Raw genomic sequence first — 16,369 nt, 5'->3', positions numbered from 1 at the left:
TTTTTCTATTTATTACATTTTTTATACAAAGATCAATTAAAGGTTAAGTTTTAATTACAATATTTCTATCTTTATCACACCTATACATTTTTCAAGAGTGCTCCCAAAAAAAGGTTTTTTGTCTTTTCTCTTTTTTCAATGTAGTTCATCTACAAATTTCTGGGAGCACCACCAATCGATAAGCAGTTCTAAACTTGTCTTGCTAACTGCTCATATATTGGTTACCTTATCATCCCTATATTTACACACTTATATGATACTGGTGCGGATTCACACTCATCATAGTAGTACAGTGCTTTGGTACTGAGGTTCTTTCCTCAGCTCTCGGATCCAGCACAGTCTTTTGGGCAAAATCATAGCCCATTAATTGAACATTAGTTCTAAATAATTATTCATCAACTCTTTTCCTTTTCGAGTTTTTTGTATAAAAATTATATAAAGAACATTATATTTATTTCTCTCTGCCCCCCCAAAAAAACTACGGCCAGGACACTATGACTACTTTCAGTTTAAAAACAGAACTGTCAAACAGGAGATCCTTAGAAGATCTGGACACCATCTTTCCAATCAAAATACCTGATCCCATCTCGGAGGCTAATTGGGAAGATGATCTGTTCCACTTGAAGAAAACCCTCCAGAGACGCATCAGAGTAGACTGGGATCTGACCAGTTTGGAACATTATTGTAGACAAAAAATCACCCCTAGAGGACTACGACCTAAACTCTTTCCATCTTTTGAACTCTCCACGGATAACCTACGCAAAGACTGGGAACAATGCCTTCTAAAATGCTCACAAGACATTATGGGCATTTTGATAAAACATAACCATTTAATCATGGAAGAATGTACCAAAGAAGTTGAAAATCTAGGCCTAAAACTTGAACAATGGGAAGGCAATTCAGCCTTTCAAGATCTTTTTGGCAAAATGAAAAAGGAACTGGAATCATATGAAGACAACATCATAGAACGGAAGAAGACCAAGTTCGCAAGAGATAAGCGAGATTTTACATCTGGGCACATTTTCAAATGGATACACCAAACTCGCAGGAGGGACGCTTCAAGACGTGAACACACCCCATCATCCTCTGAAGTGGAATCCTCAGATGTTGAAGATCATCAGGACCCCAACCCAGACTCCCGAGAACCATTTCAATCCAGGAGGGATTCCAGCTTTCATTCCTCCGTCTCATCGGCTTCTTTTTTAGAGGCAAGCAGGGGCAAAACCCGTGGATACCCCGCAAAACAAAAACCAGGCGGGGCGGAAGGAAGAACAACAAGACCAAGATGGAGATCACCCCAACAGAAACGATATCCCTCCAGGAAGCGCAAGTAACCAATAATAACATCACTAAGCTGAGAATTATTAATCTCTCATCACATGTCCTAACACAAGATCAAACTAATGTCCTGGAAAAAGGCCTTTCCTTTTCACCAACGAATCATTTCAACCGATTCAAGTGGGAAATAAACCTCCGCCTGTTTGGACGTAAACTACTGCTCATGAAACATTTTTCCAAAAAAAACACTGACAGTCTCCAACCCGACACTGATGTACTCAATTTTTCACAGCAAGAACAGGATGCTTTAGCCATCCTAGAAGAATTATCAGATGAACAACCTTCCCCATCCAGTCGTCCCATCTGCAGAAAGAAGTCAACCTTTTTTCCTCAGGATAATTTGAGCCCTGAAATTAAAGTATTCCTCAATCTGGTGTCAAGGGATTTCGACACACTATACCGACATCAGAAAACACACAAATTCGTGGATAATCTATCCAGACAGCAAAAAAATGCACTCACAGAGATACAGGAATGGGATGATGTCCAAATCAAGATGTCGGACAAAGGAGGAAATATCGTCATCTGGCCCACTGCACTATACCTCAAAGAAGCCAACAAACAATTGAAGGATACTTCTTGCTATAAGACCACCTTATTCGACCCCACACAAAATTTCCAGGTGATATACTCCCGGATCATTGACAAACACCTACAGCAAGGTACTATCACAAAAACGGAGTGGGAATATTTGCATACCCCGCATCCAAGAACGCCAACACTTTACCTGCTACCCAAAATCCACAAGAATGTGGACAACCCACCTGGACGACCCATAATATCTGGTAATGGGGGCCTTTTGGAGAAAGCCAGTTGTTTTCTTGACGTTCATTTAAGACAACATGTCCTGAGCCTCCCTTCCTATGTCAAAGATACAACAGACGTATTGAAGAAGATCCAGGGCATACACCTAGATGATTCTCATATACTGGTGGGTCTGGACGTGGAGTCCCTATACACATCCATAAAACATGATTTAGGCATAAAAGCAGTCAAATACTTCCTCTCCATGGAGGGCATTGGTGATTTCCAAGAATTCCTTTTAGAACTACTCCACTTCGTCCTGAATCATAATTACTTTCTGTTCAACAATCACTTCCACATACAGACCAGAGGCACAGCCATGGGTGCGGCATGTGCACCCACATATGCGAACCTTTTCTTGGGCTGGTGGGAACGAGAAATGGTCTTCAATGAAAAGCAAGAAGACTATACCAACCACATCATCATATGGATACGCTATATCGATGATATTTTTATGATCTGGGACGACACCCAAGATAATTTGGAGAAGTACATTCTCTCTCTCAATGACAATCAAATAAATCTTAAATTCACCTACACCAGCAGCAAAACCAGCATACCATTCCTCGATCTCAGGATATATCGGGACGACACCAACACCATAGCAACAGAAATTTTCAGGAAAGAGACATCAACAAATAGCTTGCTGCATTCAACCAGCAGCCATTTTCCTCCAACAATAAGAAATATTCCCAAAGGGGAATTTCTGAGATTGAAACGAAATTGTACAGAAGACTCCACTTTTCAGACCAAAAGTATTGAACTAGCAGCAAGATTAAAAGAAAGAGGTTATAGCAATAGGCTAATTAAAAAAGCCAAATCTGAAGTGCACAAAATAAACCGGGACTCTTTGATCTTTCCGGCCGAGAAGACCAAAGAGGACAAAGGTACCCTACGGTTCATAGGGGATTTCTGTAAAAATTGGAAAGATGCCAGGAAAATACTACAAAATCATTGGCACATACTCAAGATGGATGTGGACCTCTCAGATCAAATTGGCCAAAATGTAAACATGAGTTGGAGAAGGGCACCAAACTTGAAAGATAAACTTGTAAGAAGCCACTTCTCAAGCCCTCCGAAACAAAGACAGCACAGAGGCAGTCACCCGTGTGGCAGTTGTAAGGCATGTCCTCACATCAAAAACACAATGAATGTAACAGACAAATTTAACCAGAAAATCGAAGTCAACGACTTCTTCAACTGTAAAACAGAGAACGTTATCTACTGCATCACATGTCCCTGCGATTTGAGATACATAGGCAAGACATCTCGCATGCTGAAGGTAAGGGCACTTGAACACATCGGCACAGTGAGGAATGCCAGATCTGACTCGGCGAGATTCAAGAAACTTACCACCGTTGCCAGACATTTCTTACAATTTCATGACAGCCGCACAGAGGATCTCGGTATCTTTGGCCTCGAACACGTCCGTTTGGGTCTCAGAGGTGGTGATTCCAATATTGCACTTCAAAAGAAGGAATCAGAGTGGATCTTCAAACTGGACACCCTTATGCCAAGGGGCCTCAATGAATACATCAATTACAGCATTTTTCTACTATCATAAACACCATGTCTCACCATTTCTCACCACAGCCACTCTTCATACCATCACTCATACTCAATCTAAGGTTTTCCCCTTCACCTGCACTCCATGGATTCATCATCCTACACACCACACACACACCCACACCTTTTATTTTAGGCCCCCCCTTGTTTTTCTCCCCCCCTTCCCCCCCCCTTCCCCCCCCCTTTTACCCCTTCTATTTGTCCCCCGTTCCTCCACTTTCAAATAACAATCACAGGCCACTCCGCATTCACAGCACAATATTTATTCCTTTCATCACCACAATCATCAAAATTTATGATTACAATCAATTTACTCTCACTCTCCCCTCCACCCGCACACCACTGTTTCACCATCATTCACACTACACACACACACACACACACACACACACACACACACACACACCTTATATTTTAGGCCCCTCTCTCCCCCCTTTTTTCCCCCCTTCCCACCTTCCCCCCTTTTTCCTCCTGCTTCACACTATCATCACAGGCTACTCCTCAGGCCTCTTCCAGCACAATTTTCCTTTTCCTCTCTTCTCCTTTTTATTTTCATTTTTATATTTTTATTTTTATATTCATTTCTATTTTTATTTTTATTTTTATATTTATTTTTATTTTATTTTATTTTATCAATTTTCTGTCACATTTATATTCTTTCATTTTCATTTTACACAATTGCATCATACTTTTATAAACCTAAATTTATTTTCATCCATTTTAATTTTTATAATCCATTTCATTTCATTCCATTTCATCCTTCCACCCATTCCCAACATTTTTTTCCCCCTCCCTCTTTTCCAGCACATTCAACACATAGATCTATCAAGTCTCAGTCCGTTTTCCCCTTTTCCCTTTTCCAACATGGCCGCCACTAACAATATGCCAGCACCTTCATGATAGGAGCACTCAATTGTCCTTCATCTCATCTCCACCAATCATACGTCAAAGCGTCACTTAAATATCGGCCACTAGAGAGCGGCAGAGAGATGCTCTCGTGATCAAGCCTCGTAAGGTGAAACGTACGTCGGGGCAACGCGTCATTCAGTGACGTCATCGCGTTACCGCCCGATCCGGAAGCGGGCGGCCGCGGCTATCATCGTTCACAGCGGAGAACTCCGGGAGACGCCAACATCAGACACCACTAACCAAAGTGGTGGGGGTAAAGTACACTAGACCACCATGGCAATTGAACATTACTTGCCTAGGGACCTGCTTACTCCTCTCCCATGAACCTTGCTTTTGGCACAGTGTGCACCCTCCAAGTATTGCATAACAGTACAGCATTGAGGCATTAGTATACTCTGCCACCAGGCACAATCTTATTATTAATTTTGCATTCTCCGCCTATACCAAGGATAACTACCTGATATCTATTTATTAATCACTATAGGGACCACAGCAAATGCTTTGGAGCCAGCCTTGAGCTTTAAAGTGTGTCTCTCTTTATATATGTACCTAATTTGTCAATACCAATCAAATTAATTTATTGTCTAACTTTACCTCTATTAAGATTTCAGTAATTTTTAGAGCCAGCCTTGAGCTCAATTAATTTTTTCTTGTTATGTTTTTTGGTGTTTCTGCTATGAACTTGCCTTTAATGAATTAATTTTTATATATTCAATGAACCCATTTGTGCACTACTCAGCGGCTTCACCTCAATTCTACTTTGCCCTAATTGGATCCCTCAATTTTCAATTTTTTATTTAATTTCTCAGAACAATCAACACATTGTCTATTCACTTATTTATTTATTAATCAACAAGTTTCTGACGAGCATACTTTTGCTATCATAGCTCTGTCAGTTTGGCTTCTACAAGGATTGTCATCTCGGTACTTTGAATTTATTGTCTGTTAATTATCAATTATTTATCAATCAAGTCCAGGACACAATCTTTATCAATTATCAAATTATTCATTCATTTTTTTCTTTTTTCATTTTTTTCATTTTTTTCATTCATTCATTTTTTTCATTTTTTTACATTTTTTTCATTTTTTTCATTTATGCCTGCACTGTCTTTTATTGTAAACAGTCAGCCAGCATCCAGCTCCTGTTGAGCCTTTCCATTAGAACAATACCAGTCCATACAACTAATTAGAAGACAGGATCCCACAATCCTTACCAATTCATATTCAGAAATAATTTTCCTGTCTCTCTCACAACGCTGGTTTCAAATTCCCACATTTTCTCTTCACACACTCTCTCATCTGGAAATACAATTTCGGACTATTAACAGTTCTGATTCAATGTAAAGTACAGATAGCAGAAGTGGAATTTTCTTCTCCTTCAACAAACGGCCCACGGCCATACTACCCTGAATACGCCCGATCTTGTCCGATCTCGGAAGCTAAGCAGATATGGCCTGGTCAGTATTAGGAAGGGAAACCTCCTGAGAATACCAGGTGCAGTGGGCCATTTTCCAAGGAGAACATCTCCACCCTTCTCCTTTTTCTCTTTCTCTCTCTCTCTTCTTTTCCCTTTCTTTTCTTTTCTCTCTTTCCTTTCCCTCTTCTCTTCTTTATCTCCTCATCCGCAGTCAGACACCATCCCCAGATTTGACCATCATTTGCTGGCATTTCTTTGTCCCTTATTATAACAGATACAGTTATCCAAGGTATACCCATATATTTTCACCTACATAACGACCTTGTACCTCATTTGTTAAAAAGGTCAACAAGATCTTTTACTAAGAGTATCGTTGCTTGTCATTTTTCTATTTATTACATTTTTTATACAAAGATCAATTAAAGGTTAAGTTTTAATTACAATATTTCTATCTTTATCACACCTATACATTTTTCAAGAGTGCTCCCAAAAAAGGTTTTTTGTCTTTTCTCTTTTTTCAATGGACTCCACGGTCTTCCAGAAGAAATTATCTCAGATCGAGGAGTTCAATTCACAGCCAAATTCTGGCGAAGTTTATGTCAAGTCCTCCAAGTCAAGCTAAAGTTTTCCACGGCTTACCATCCTCAGACCAATGCTCAAACTGAGAGGGTGAATCCGGACTTGGAGTCCTTCCTCCGCATCTATGTGTCCTCCTCTCAAGATGACTGGGTTCAATTACTTCCCTGGGCCGAGTTCTGTCATAACAACCAGTATCATTCTTCATCTTCTTCAACACCATTCTTCACCAACTTTGGATTCCACCCTAAAGTCCCTGAGTTCCAACCGCTTCCAGCAACTTCTGTTCCCGCAGTGGATATCACCTTGCGTCAGTTTGCCAATATCTGGAAGAGCGTACGATCAGCTCTGCTCAAGGCATCGTTCAGGTACAAGAAGTTTGCGGATAAGAAGCGTCGAGCAGTTCCTGCTCTCAAGGTGGGTGATCGGGTATGGTTATCCACGAAGAATTTGAGGTTAAGAGTTCCCAGTATGAAGTTTGCACCTTGCTACATCGGTCCTTTTAAAATTGATCAAGTCATCAATCCTGTTGCTTACAGACTCCAGTTGCCTCCCTTCTTAAAAATACCCAGGACATTCCATGTTTCCCTGTTGAAACCGCTAATCTTGAATCGGTTTCATTCCTCACTTCCTCCAACTCCGAAAGTCCAAACTCAACGAGGCGTTGAGTATGAAATAGCCAAGATCCTGGACTCACGTCACCGTTACGGTCAACTTCAGTATCTTATTGACTGGAAGGGTTATGGCCCTGAGGAACGTTCATAGACCAATGCTTCTGATGTCCATGCTCCTGCCTTGGTCCGGAGATTCCATTCCAAGTTTCCTCAAAAGCCAAAGAAGTGTCCTGGGGCCACTCCTAAAGGGGGGAGGTGCTGTCACGATCCGGGTATCTGGACGCCATTTCTTACCTATCAGATGCCTCCTAAGGCTGGCTCAGCGCTCCAGGACCGGATCCCATCTGTTATCCTGATGTGCACATTCCCGCATCCTCTCCTGTCTCTCTGGACGCAGTCACAGTAACGCCTTATACATCTGGCATGGCGTCTCCCGCGGCCTAAGCCGCCGTCCCTGAGCTTCTGCATTCAGAGTGGCGATTACGTCAGCCGCGGCCTCCGCTGTGTCCGCGTGGTCGGATGTGCATCTGTCAGCCTGGCGTCTCCTGTCTCCGGTGGCCGGCGCCGCCATTACTGTTTTCCAGACCACATGGATTACAATCCAAACTTCCCTCCAAGTGTCTGCATGGGCGCAGCCATCTTGGATTCTGTCAGCTGATCATTCCTACCAATCCGTTGTCAGTAATATTAATTTGCATAATTGCCTAGCCAATGCCTTCCTTGCTGCAGGTATAAATAGGTTGTGCCTGAGCAAGGAAGGCGTCAGTGCTTTGGTTGTCAAACCTAGTTCCAGTTTGTCTCTCTCCTGTGATTGTCTTCCAGGTTCCAGCTCCTGTCTCCAGACTTCTGCTATAGAGACCCGCACCAGCATTCCATCTGCGGTGTAGCCTGACTCACCGATCCATTCTGGACTCACCTGTTTCCAGCTTCAACATCACCTGCTTCCAGCTCAGCTTCCAGCAGTGTACAGCTTCTCTTAAAGGGCCGGTGTCCTTTCTGCAGTTTACCACTCTCCACCGGTATTATTATTTCACCGCTCTCAAACAATCACCTGCTTCCAGCCCAGCTTCCAGCAGTGTACAGCTTCTCTTAAAGGGCCGGTGTCCTTTCTGCAGTTTACCACTCTCCACCGGTATTATTATTTCTCCGTTCTCAAATTCTACATTTTATCCATATTGCATCGCTCTCAAGCCTCATTTATTATTTAACTGGTTCCAGCCAGTATCCACTCCGTGCCAACACCTGTCTGGTTCTAACCAGTACCCACAGCAGCATTTTATCTTCAGCAGTCAAGCTTTCCCTGGAACACCAGCTGGTACGACCCTGGGCTTTCCTCATTGCTACAGTTGAGCCTGGTAAGGACTTTCCAACTTGCAGATAATAAGAACTGTCTCATACCACCAGAGCTCTGTGGCCCCTGCCACCCTGTAGTACCCAGGAACTGTATTATTATTTCTCTGCTGATTTTTATGTTTCTTTTTACTGCTACTGTGATGCATGGAGTTTGTCATAAATATATATCATTGACTTTTACTCAAGTTGTCGTGGTCACGCCTTCGGGCGGTTTCTCTTCATGTTACTTACATGTCCAGGGGTCTGATACAACCTCCCAGGTTCCGGTACATCTCAGCCCCTACAACTGAGGCTGCCTTCCGTCAGCTCAGGCCCTCAGTTGTGACACAGGGGCTGTGTGTCAGTGTGTGAGGTGCTGGGTACAGGGGCTGTGTGTGTCAGTGTGTGAGGTGCTGGGTACAGGGGGCTGTGTGTGTCAGTGTGTGAGGTGCTGGGTACAGGGGGCTGTGTGTGTCAGTGTGTGAGGTGCTGGGTACAGGGGGCTGTGTGTGTCAGTGTGTGAGGTGCTGGGTACAGGGGGCTGTGTGTGTCAGTGTGTGAGGTGCTGGGTACAGGGGATGTGTGTCAGTGTGTGAGGTGCTGGGTACAGGGGATGTGTGTCAGTGTGTGAGGTGCTGGGTACAGGGTGTGTGTGTGTCATTGTGTGAGGTGCTGGGTACAGGGTGTGTGTGTCAGTGTGTGAGGTGCTGGGTACAGGGGGCTGTGTGTGTCAGTGTGTGAGGTGCTGGGTACAGGGGATGTGTGTCAGTGTGTGAGGTGCTGGGTACAGGGTGTGTGTGTGTGTCATTGTGTGAGGTGCTGGGTACAGGGTGTGTGTGTCAGTGTGTGAGGTGCTGGGTACAGGAGGCTGTGTGTCAGTGTGTGAGGTGCTGGGTACAGGGGATGTGTGTCAGTGTGTGAGGTGCTGGATACAGGGGCTGTGTGTGTCAGTGTGTGAGGTGCTGGGTACAGGGGCTGTGTGTCAGTGTGTGAGGTGCTGGGTACAGGGTGTGTGTGTCAGTGTGTGAGGTGCTGGGTACAGGGGGCTGTGTGTGTCAGTGTGTGAGGTGCTGGGTACAGGGGGCTGTGTGTGTCAGTGTGTGAGGTGCTGGGTACAGGGTGTGTGTGTCAGTGTGTGAGGTGCTGGGTACAGGGGCTGTGTGTCAGTGTGTGAGGTGCTGGGTACAGGGGATGTGTGTCAGTGTGTGAGGTGCTGGGTACAGGGGATGTGTGTCAGTGTGTGAGGTGCTGGGTACAGGGTGTGTGTGTCAGTGTGTGAGGTGCTGGGTACAGGGTGTGTGTGTCAGTGTGTGAGGTGCTGGGTACAGGGGCTGTGTGTGTCAGTGTGTAAAGTGCTGGGTACAGGGGATGTCTGTCAGTGTGTGAGGTGCTGGGTACAGGGGCTGTGTGTGTCAGTGTGTGAGGTGCTGGATACAGGGGCTGTGTGTGTCAGTGTGTGAGGTGCTGGGTACAGGGTGTGTGTGTCAGTGTGTGAGGTGCTGGGTACAGGGTGTGTGTGTCAGTGTGTGAGGTGCTGGGTACAGGGGCTGTGTGTGTCAGTGTGTGAGGTGCTGGGTACAGGGGCTGTGTGTGTCAGTGTGTGAGGTGCTGGGTACAGGGGGTGTGTGTCAGTGTGTGAGGTGCTGGGTACAGGGTGTGTGTGTCAGTGTGTGAGGTGCTGGGTACAGGGTGTGTGTGTCAGTGTGTGAGGTGCTGGGTACAGGGGCTGTGTGTGTCAGTGTGTGAGGTGCTGGGTACAGGGTGTGTGTGTCAGTGTGTGAGGTGCTGGGTACAGGGGATGTGTGTCAGTGTGTGAGGTGCTGGGTACAGGGTGTGTGTGTCAGTGTGTGATGTGCTGGGTACAGGGTGTGTGTGTCAGTGTGTAAGGTGCTGGGTACAGGGGGCTTGTAGTATCTATGAAGATAGTTTATGTGCATTAGCTAGATGAGGTAGTGTACCTGTAAGAATCTGGCTGCACAGATGAACATGTGAAGTAGAATGAAGTAGAAGGAGAGTAAGGTGAAGGAGAGTATGTGCAGCATGTAGATTTGATGTCTATCTATAAACATGCAAGTACTACTTACCAATAAGAAATAACATACATAATCTCCATACTGTATGATTCATTGAAGTAAAGATATGTACATCAGGCATACTTGCCTACTTTTGAAAACTAGTTTCAGGGAGATTGTAGGTGTAAGCAGAATGCAGCATGTTATGCTCCACCCAAAGGGCGTGTCTAGCTCCACCTATGGGCGTATCTATTTTTTGTCTCACCCAAAATGGTTGCCTCCATATGGGACACAATAACCTTAAAAAATTGATTTTAAGGGGGCAGCATTTACAGTAAATCTAGTTTTTACAACAAATCTGCTAACACATGATAAGCTTAAACAATGCCATACAACACCCAAAATAAGCACCACAGACTATGTAATGGTTAGCATTGCTGGCTCATGGCACTGAAGTCATGGGTTTGATTCCTACCATGGCCCTAACTGTGTGGAGTTTGCATATTCTCCCATAGCTTGGGTATCCTCAGGGTACTTCCGGTTTGCTGGTGGTATATTTAATTAGGCTCTCAGTTAATTAGATCCCAATAAATTTGACCCTAGATTGAATGTGTGAATGTGTGTGTGTACATGTGCTAGGGAATATAGAGTGTAAGCTCCACTGGGGCAGGGACTGATGTGAATGGCCAAATATTCTCTGCAAAGCGCTGCGGAATGCAGGGCCGTAACTACGTGTGTGCCAAGGGGGCTTGGCACACAGCGCAGTTGCCCTGAGGGCGCACGGCCAGCGGCATGTAATGAGTCAAATTGAATCATTACATGCCGCCGAAGTCTGCGCCGTGCGCCGCGCTGGAGGGAGAGGAGAAACCAGCTCCGGGCAGCAGAGAGAAGGAGGAGGAGGGAGGGGGAGCAGGGAGCCGCAGCAGCGCTATTTGATTGGTAGTAAGCGCCGCTGCAGCATCCCCCTCTCCTCCTGTATTGGCTGCCCGGCGCTGCTAAGGATGCTGGGATGCGGTTCCCCAGCATCCACAGCAGCGCCGGGCAGCCAATACAGGAGGAGAGGGGGATGCTGCAGCGGCGCTTACTACCAATCAAATAGCGCTGCTGCAGCTCCCTGCTCCCCCTCTCTCCTCCTCCTTCTCACCTCACTGCCGGCACCAGGAGACTCGGGGAGCCTGTCAGCGGGGAGAAGGTAAGTATATCCCCTCTTTCTCTCTCTCTCTCTCTCTCTCTCACACACCGTCTGCCGCAATGTGTAAAATGGGGTCCCGGCTGCCGCAATGTGTAAAAAGGGGTTCCGGCTGCCGCAATGTGTAAAAAGGGGTCCCGGCTGCCGCAATGTGTAAAATGGGGTCCCGGCTGCCGCAATGTGTAAAAAGGGGGACTGTCTGCCGCAATGTGTAAAAAGGGGGACTGTCTGCTGTAATGTGTAAAAAGGGGGACGCTGTCTATTGTAATGTATAAAAGGGGCTCTACCTGGTGTAGTGGCGCTACTGTGCAGCGTAATTTGAATAATGTAGACTACTGTGCACCGTAGTATGAATTGCTATTATTTTGTGGCCACGCCCCTCCCCTGTGAAGCCACGCCCCTATAAAAATTTGGCGCGCCTACGGCGCACACTGCCCCTGTCTTAAATGGGGGGCGCCACTATCGTTTCTGGCACACAGCACTAAAATGCCTAGTTACAGCACTGGCGGAATGTGTGTGCGCTATATAAATAACTGGTAATAATAATAATAATAATAATAATAATAATTAAAAAAATAAAGCTGCATTTAAAATGTAAACATCATATCTGTCTACACAACCATTGAAAAGCAATTTCACATAAAATGGATGCAGGGAGTGACTTAACAAGCCATGTTTAGGGACATCCATGCTTGAAAACAGGGCGTGACATCACATTTGCTCTAAAAAATAACCTATAAAATCACCTGTGCTCAAGTAAGACTATCCTTAAAACATGGATTTTCAGGGTGCAGCGATTAAATCTAGCTTCTACAATAGACCTGGTAACACATGACAGGCCTAAACAATGACGTAGACCATCCCTATCCTAACCCTCACCCTAGTATCCTAACCATAAACATTAACCCTAACACCCTGTCCCTGGACCTAATACCCTAACCCATCCGTCATTCCAAACCTCTCCCTTACCATAACCCCTAGCCTTAATATCTTAACCCAAAACGCTAAACCAACCCTAATATCCTATCCCTATAACACTGACACGATCTTATACGGCTGACCCAGTACCTATAACGCTGACCCTATACCTATAACGCTGACCCTATACTATAACACTGGAAATGCTCCCCCTAGGATGACTGTCTGACAGCTTGAGCTTGCAGGTGGTTGTGCAGTACAGAAAGGGATTTGTCAGTAACACTCAGCACCCACTTTCTTGTTTTTTCTTAAGCCAAGCCCCGCCCTCCCTAGCCCAGGCACCATGCATCCAATCCTTGAAGCGGGTTTTCCTTACATTTTAAACAGGCTGCCACTGCTGTGCTGCTGCTGATGTGACCACCGCTGGCGAAACTGCCATTGCCGCTTCTGCCATGCATGTAGACAGCCTCTCCCGGCTCTGCTCACTGTTATGCGGCCACCGCTACACAAACCCCGGGGTGGCTAGCATTTAAGTAAAATGACGTCACATGCCGTGACATGGCCCATGCGGACACTGCCTTCGGCACTTCTGGACTGGCGCATGCGCAATCCACACTTTCACAGGGCAGTGCTGACAAATCGGGAGAGCCCAGAAGATTTGCGGGGCAGTGGGAGGCTCATGCAAAAACCGGGAGCCTCCCGCTGGAGGGTAGGCAAGGCTGATACAAATAGAGGTCACCTACACACACAGGGGTCAGTGCCACCCTACACACACACACAAACAGAGGTCACCTACACACAGGGGTCAGTGCCACCCTACACACACACACAAACAGAGGTCACCTACACACACGGGTAAGTGCCACCGTACAAGCACACATACAAACACAGCGGTAAGTTCCAGCCCACGCACACACATACACACTGTGGACATCTACACACACACAGGGGTCAGTGCCAGCCCACGCACACACATACACACAGAGGTAACCTACACACACACAGGGGTCAGTGCCATCCTACACAACATACACAGGGGTCAGTGTCATCACACGCACACACATACACACAGAGGTCACCTACACACACACACACACACACACACACGGGTCAGTACACACAAAAAGAGGTCACACACATACACACAGAGGTCAATGCCAGCCCCCCCCCCCCTTACTGGTCAGTGAAAGCCCACAAGCACACCACACTACACTACACAGGACAGTGGCAGCCTACACACAGTGGCAGCCTATGGAGTGCTGATGTAGAGCCACATACACTGACCTTAGGACCGGCCATTCCTCCTCCTTCTTCAGCCTCTCCTCTGAGCTCCCAGCTGCCCCGGGCCGTCAAACTCCCCTATAGATCAGAGCTGCTTCCGCGTAAGCTCCCCCAGCTATCACTCCGCCTCCTGGATGTCCTGCAGCTGCCAAAATGAGAGGAGAGAGGGGGAGGGATCCGCCGCTGTTTCCTCGGCGTCTGGAGAGGGAGCTGTGTTGTAAATGCTCTCCATCGTGGCTGGCCCCTCACAGGCTCTAGTGGGCTGATCGCATGTGACGCTCCTGCCAAGCTCCGCCCACATTGCGTCCGGACTCGCGCATGCGCGTCCGGATTTTAAAATGGGGCTGCGGAATTCCGGGGGATTGAGAGGACTATGCGGGGCACCGGGGTACAGATCGGTAAAACGGGAGACTCCCGCAGAATGCGGGAGTGTCGGCAAGCATGACATCAGGATATAACAACTGGTGACGAGGATAAACTTTTACCTACTTCCACTCAGCTGCTGTACATTCCTCTGAGTCACCATGGTTGACATGCTAGCATTAATCCCTCAGTTTCTGCATACTGATGCCCCTCATGCAGCAGAGTTATGGAGAAAATGGCTTGCCGAGTTTTATCACTATATTGAAGCTATGGGGGTTACTTCTGATAGCAAAAAGAAAAGCTTCTTCTCAGTGCTGGCTTCAAGATTTATGAACTGTATGATACTTTGCCAGAGGCAGACACCAGGGTTTATAACAAATGCAGGGAGTCTGACTGCCTATTTTGCCCCAAAATGCAGCCTGTCACATTCAAAATACCTGTTCAGGACAGCTATGCAACTGCAAACTGAATCTGTTGATGCATACATTACTAGATTATTGATGCTTGCCAAAACTTGTCAGTTCCATAATGTAGTGGATGAAATTAAGCAGCAGCTAATCGCATTTGGCACATGTGGAAAGTTGCGCAGACGTGCTCTTAAATCTGACATGATGCTGACTGAGCTGCAGCCATATTCTAGAAGTCTAGAACTTTCAGTGACACATGCTAAAGACATGGGCACTCATTCCGAGTTGTCCGCTCGCTAGCTGCTTTTAGCAGCATTGCACATGCTAGGCCGCCGCCCTCTGGGAGTGTATCTTAGTTTAGCAGAATTGCTAATGAAAGATTAGCAGAACTACTAATAAATAATTTCATGCAGTTTCTGAGTAGCTCCAGACCTACTCCTAGATTGCGATCACCTCGGTCCATTTAGCTCGGTCCGTTTAGTCCATTTGACATCACAAACATGCCCTGCGTTCGGCCAGCCACTCCCCCGTTTCTCAGCCACTCCTGCATTTTTACTTGACACGCCTGCATTTTTTAGCACACTCCTGGCAAACGCTCAGTTACCACCCAGAAATGCCCCTTTCTTGTCAATCACTCACCAATCAGCAGTGCGGCTGAAAAGCGCTGCACGGACAACAGCAAAACTGCTAAGTTTTTAGATAAATAACTAAGCGCATGCGCGCTGCATACCATGCGCATGCACATTTAGCAACAAATCACAGCATAGCGAAAATCGGCAACGAGCGAACAACTTGGAATGACCTCCATGGACAGGGGCATGACCCAGCTGCAAGTGTGCAATAAATTACACACTGACACAAGTACCATTCTGGAGACATGGAAATCTAGATCATGTTACAAGTGTGGACGCTCCTAGCCACATTCAGGAAACTGTCCTGCCACAGGTAAAATTTGCACTGCATGTGGCAAAATGATTCCCTTTTCCTCTGTTGATCTAAGGAAATCAAGTCTACACCTAGGCAATCTTCACAGCAGTTTTAATCCAGGCGAAAGACAGTGCATTGTGTGGATCGACATTCTACAATGGATCCGCCTGCAGAATCATCTGACAGTGATGACAAGTGAGAAGGATTTATCTACATGATTCATCAAGTTAGAAAAAACAAGGTCAGTCCAAAAACTGCCATCACTCTAGAACACACTTCTGTTGACTTTCTCATAGATTCCGGTGCTTCTGTAAATATAATGGATGCTACCAGTGTCAAGAAGTTGCATGGCAGAGTAATTTTGAATCCAACATCTGTGAAAATATTCACCTGTGGTAATAAAAGACCTCGTCCACCAAAGGGTTCTTTTGACATAATTGCACGCAATAATGACAAAATGAGAAAAGCTGCATTTTATGTCACTAAGTAAGCAAGAGGTAATCTTTTGGGATTGGATACTGCATCAGAGTTGGGTCTTATACAAATTGTGGCACACACTCATGATTCCGCTCATGTCTTACATGACCCTCCCAATCTCACTCCTGTCCTACATGACCCAAAACCACTACGGAGTGATGTGGATGTTTTACTACAGGAGTATGATCATCTTTTTCATGACATTGGAAAACTAAAATACTATCAAGTTCATCTTCACA

General features: G+C 45.8%; 1 long non-coding RNA gene and 1 pseudogene across 2 annotated transcripts in view; both read left to right on the top strand.

The window, feature by feature from the left end:
- The window catches only part of LOC134943891 (uncharacterized), a 164,175-nt gene that overhangs the window by 135,291 nt on the left and 12,515 nt on the right, over window positions 1-16,369 (top strand). The window lies entirely within an intron of this gene.
- LOC134947242 (5S ribosomal RNA) lies at window positions 6,006-6,123 on the top strand (annotated as a pseudogene).

Source organism: Pseudophryne corroboree, chromosome 7, assembly GCF_028390025.1.
Source record: "Pseudophryne corroboree isolate aPseCor3 chromosome 7, aPseCor3.hap2, whole genome shotgun sequence".
Lineage (NCBI taxonomy): Eukaryota > Metazoa > Chordata > Amphibia > Anura > Myobatrachidae > Pseudophryne > Pseudophryne corroboree.
This window is presented reverse-complemented; position numbering and strand designations above follow the sequence as displayed.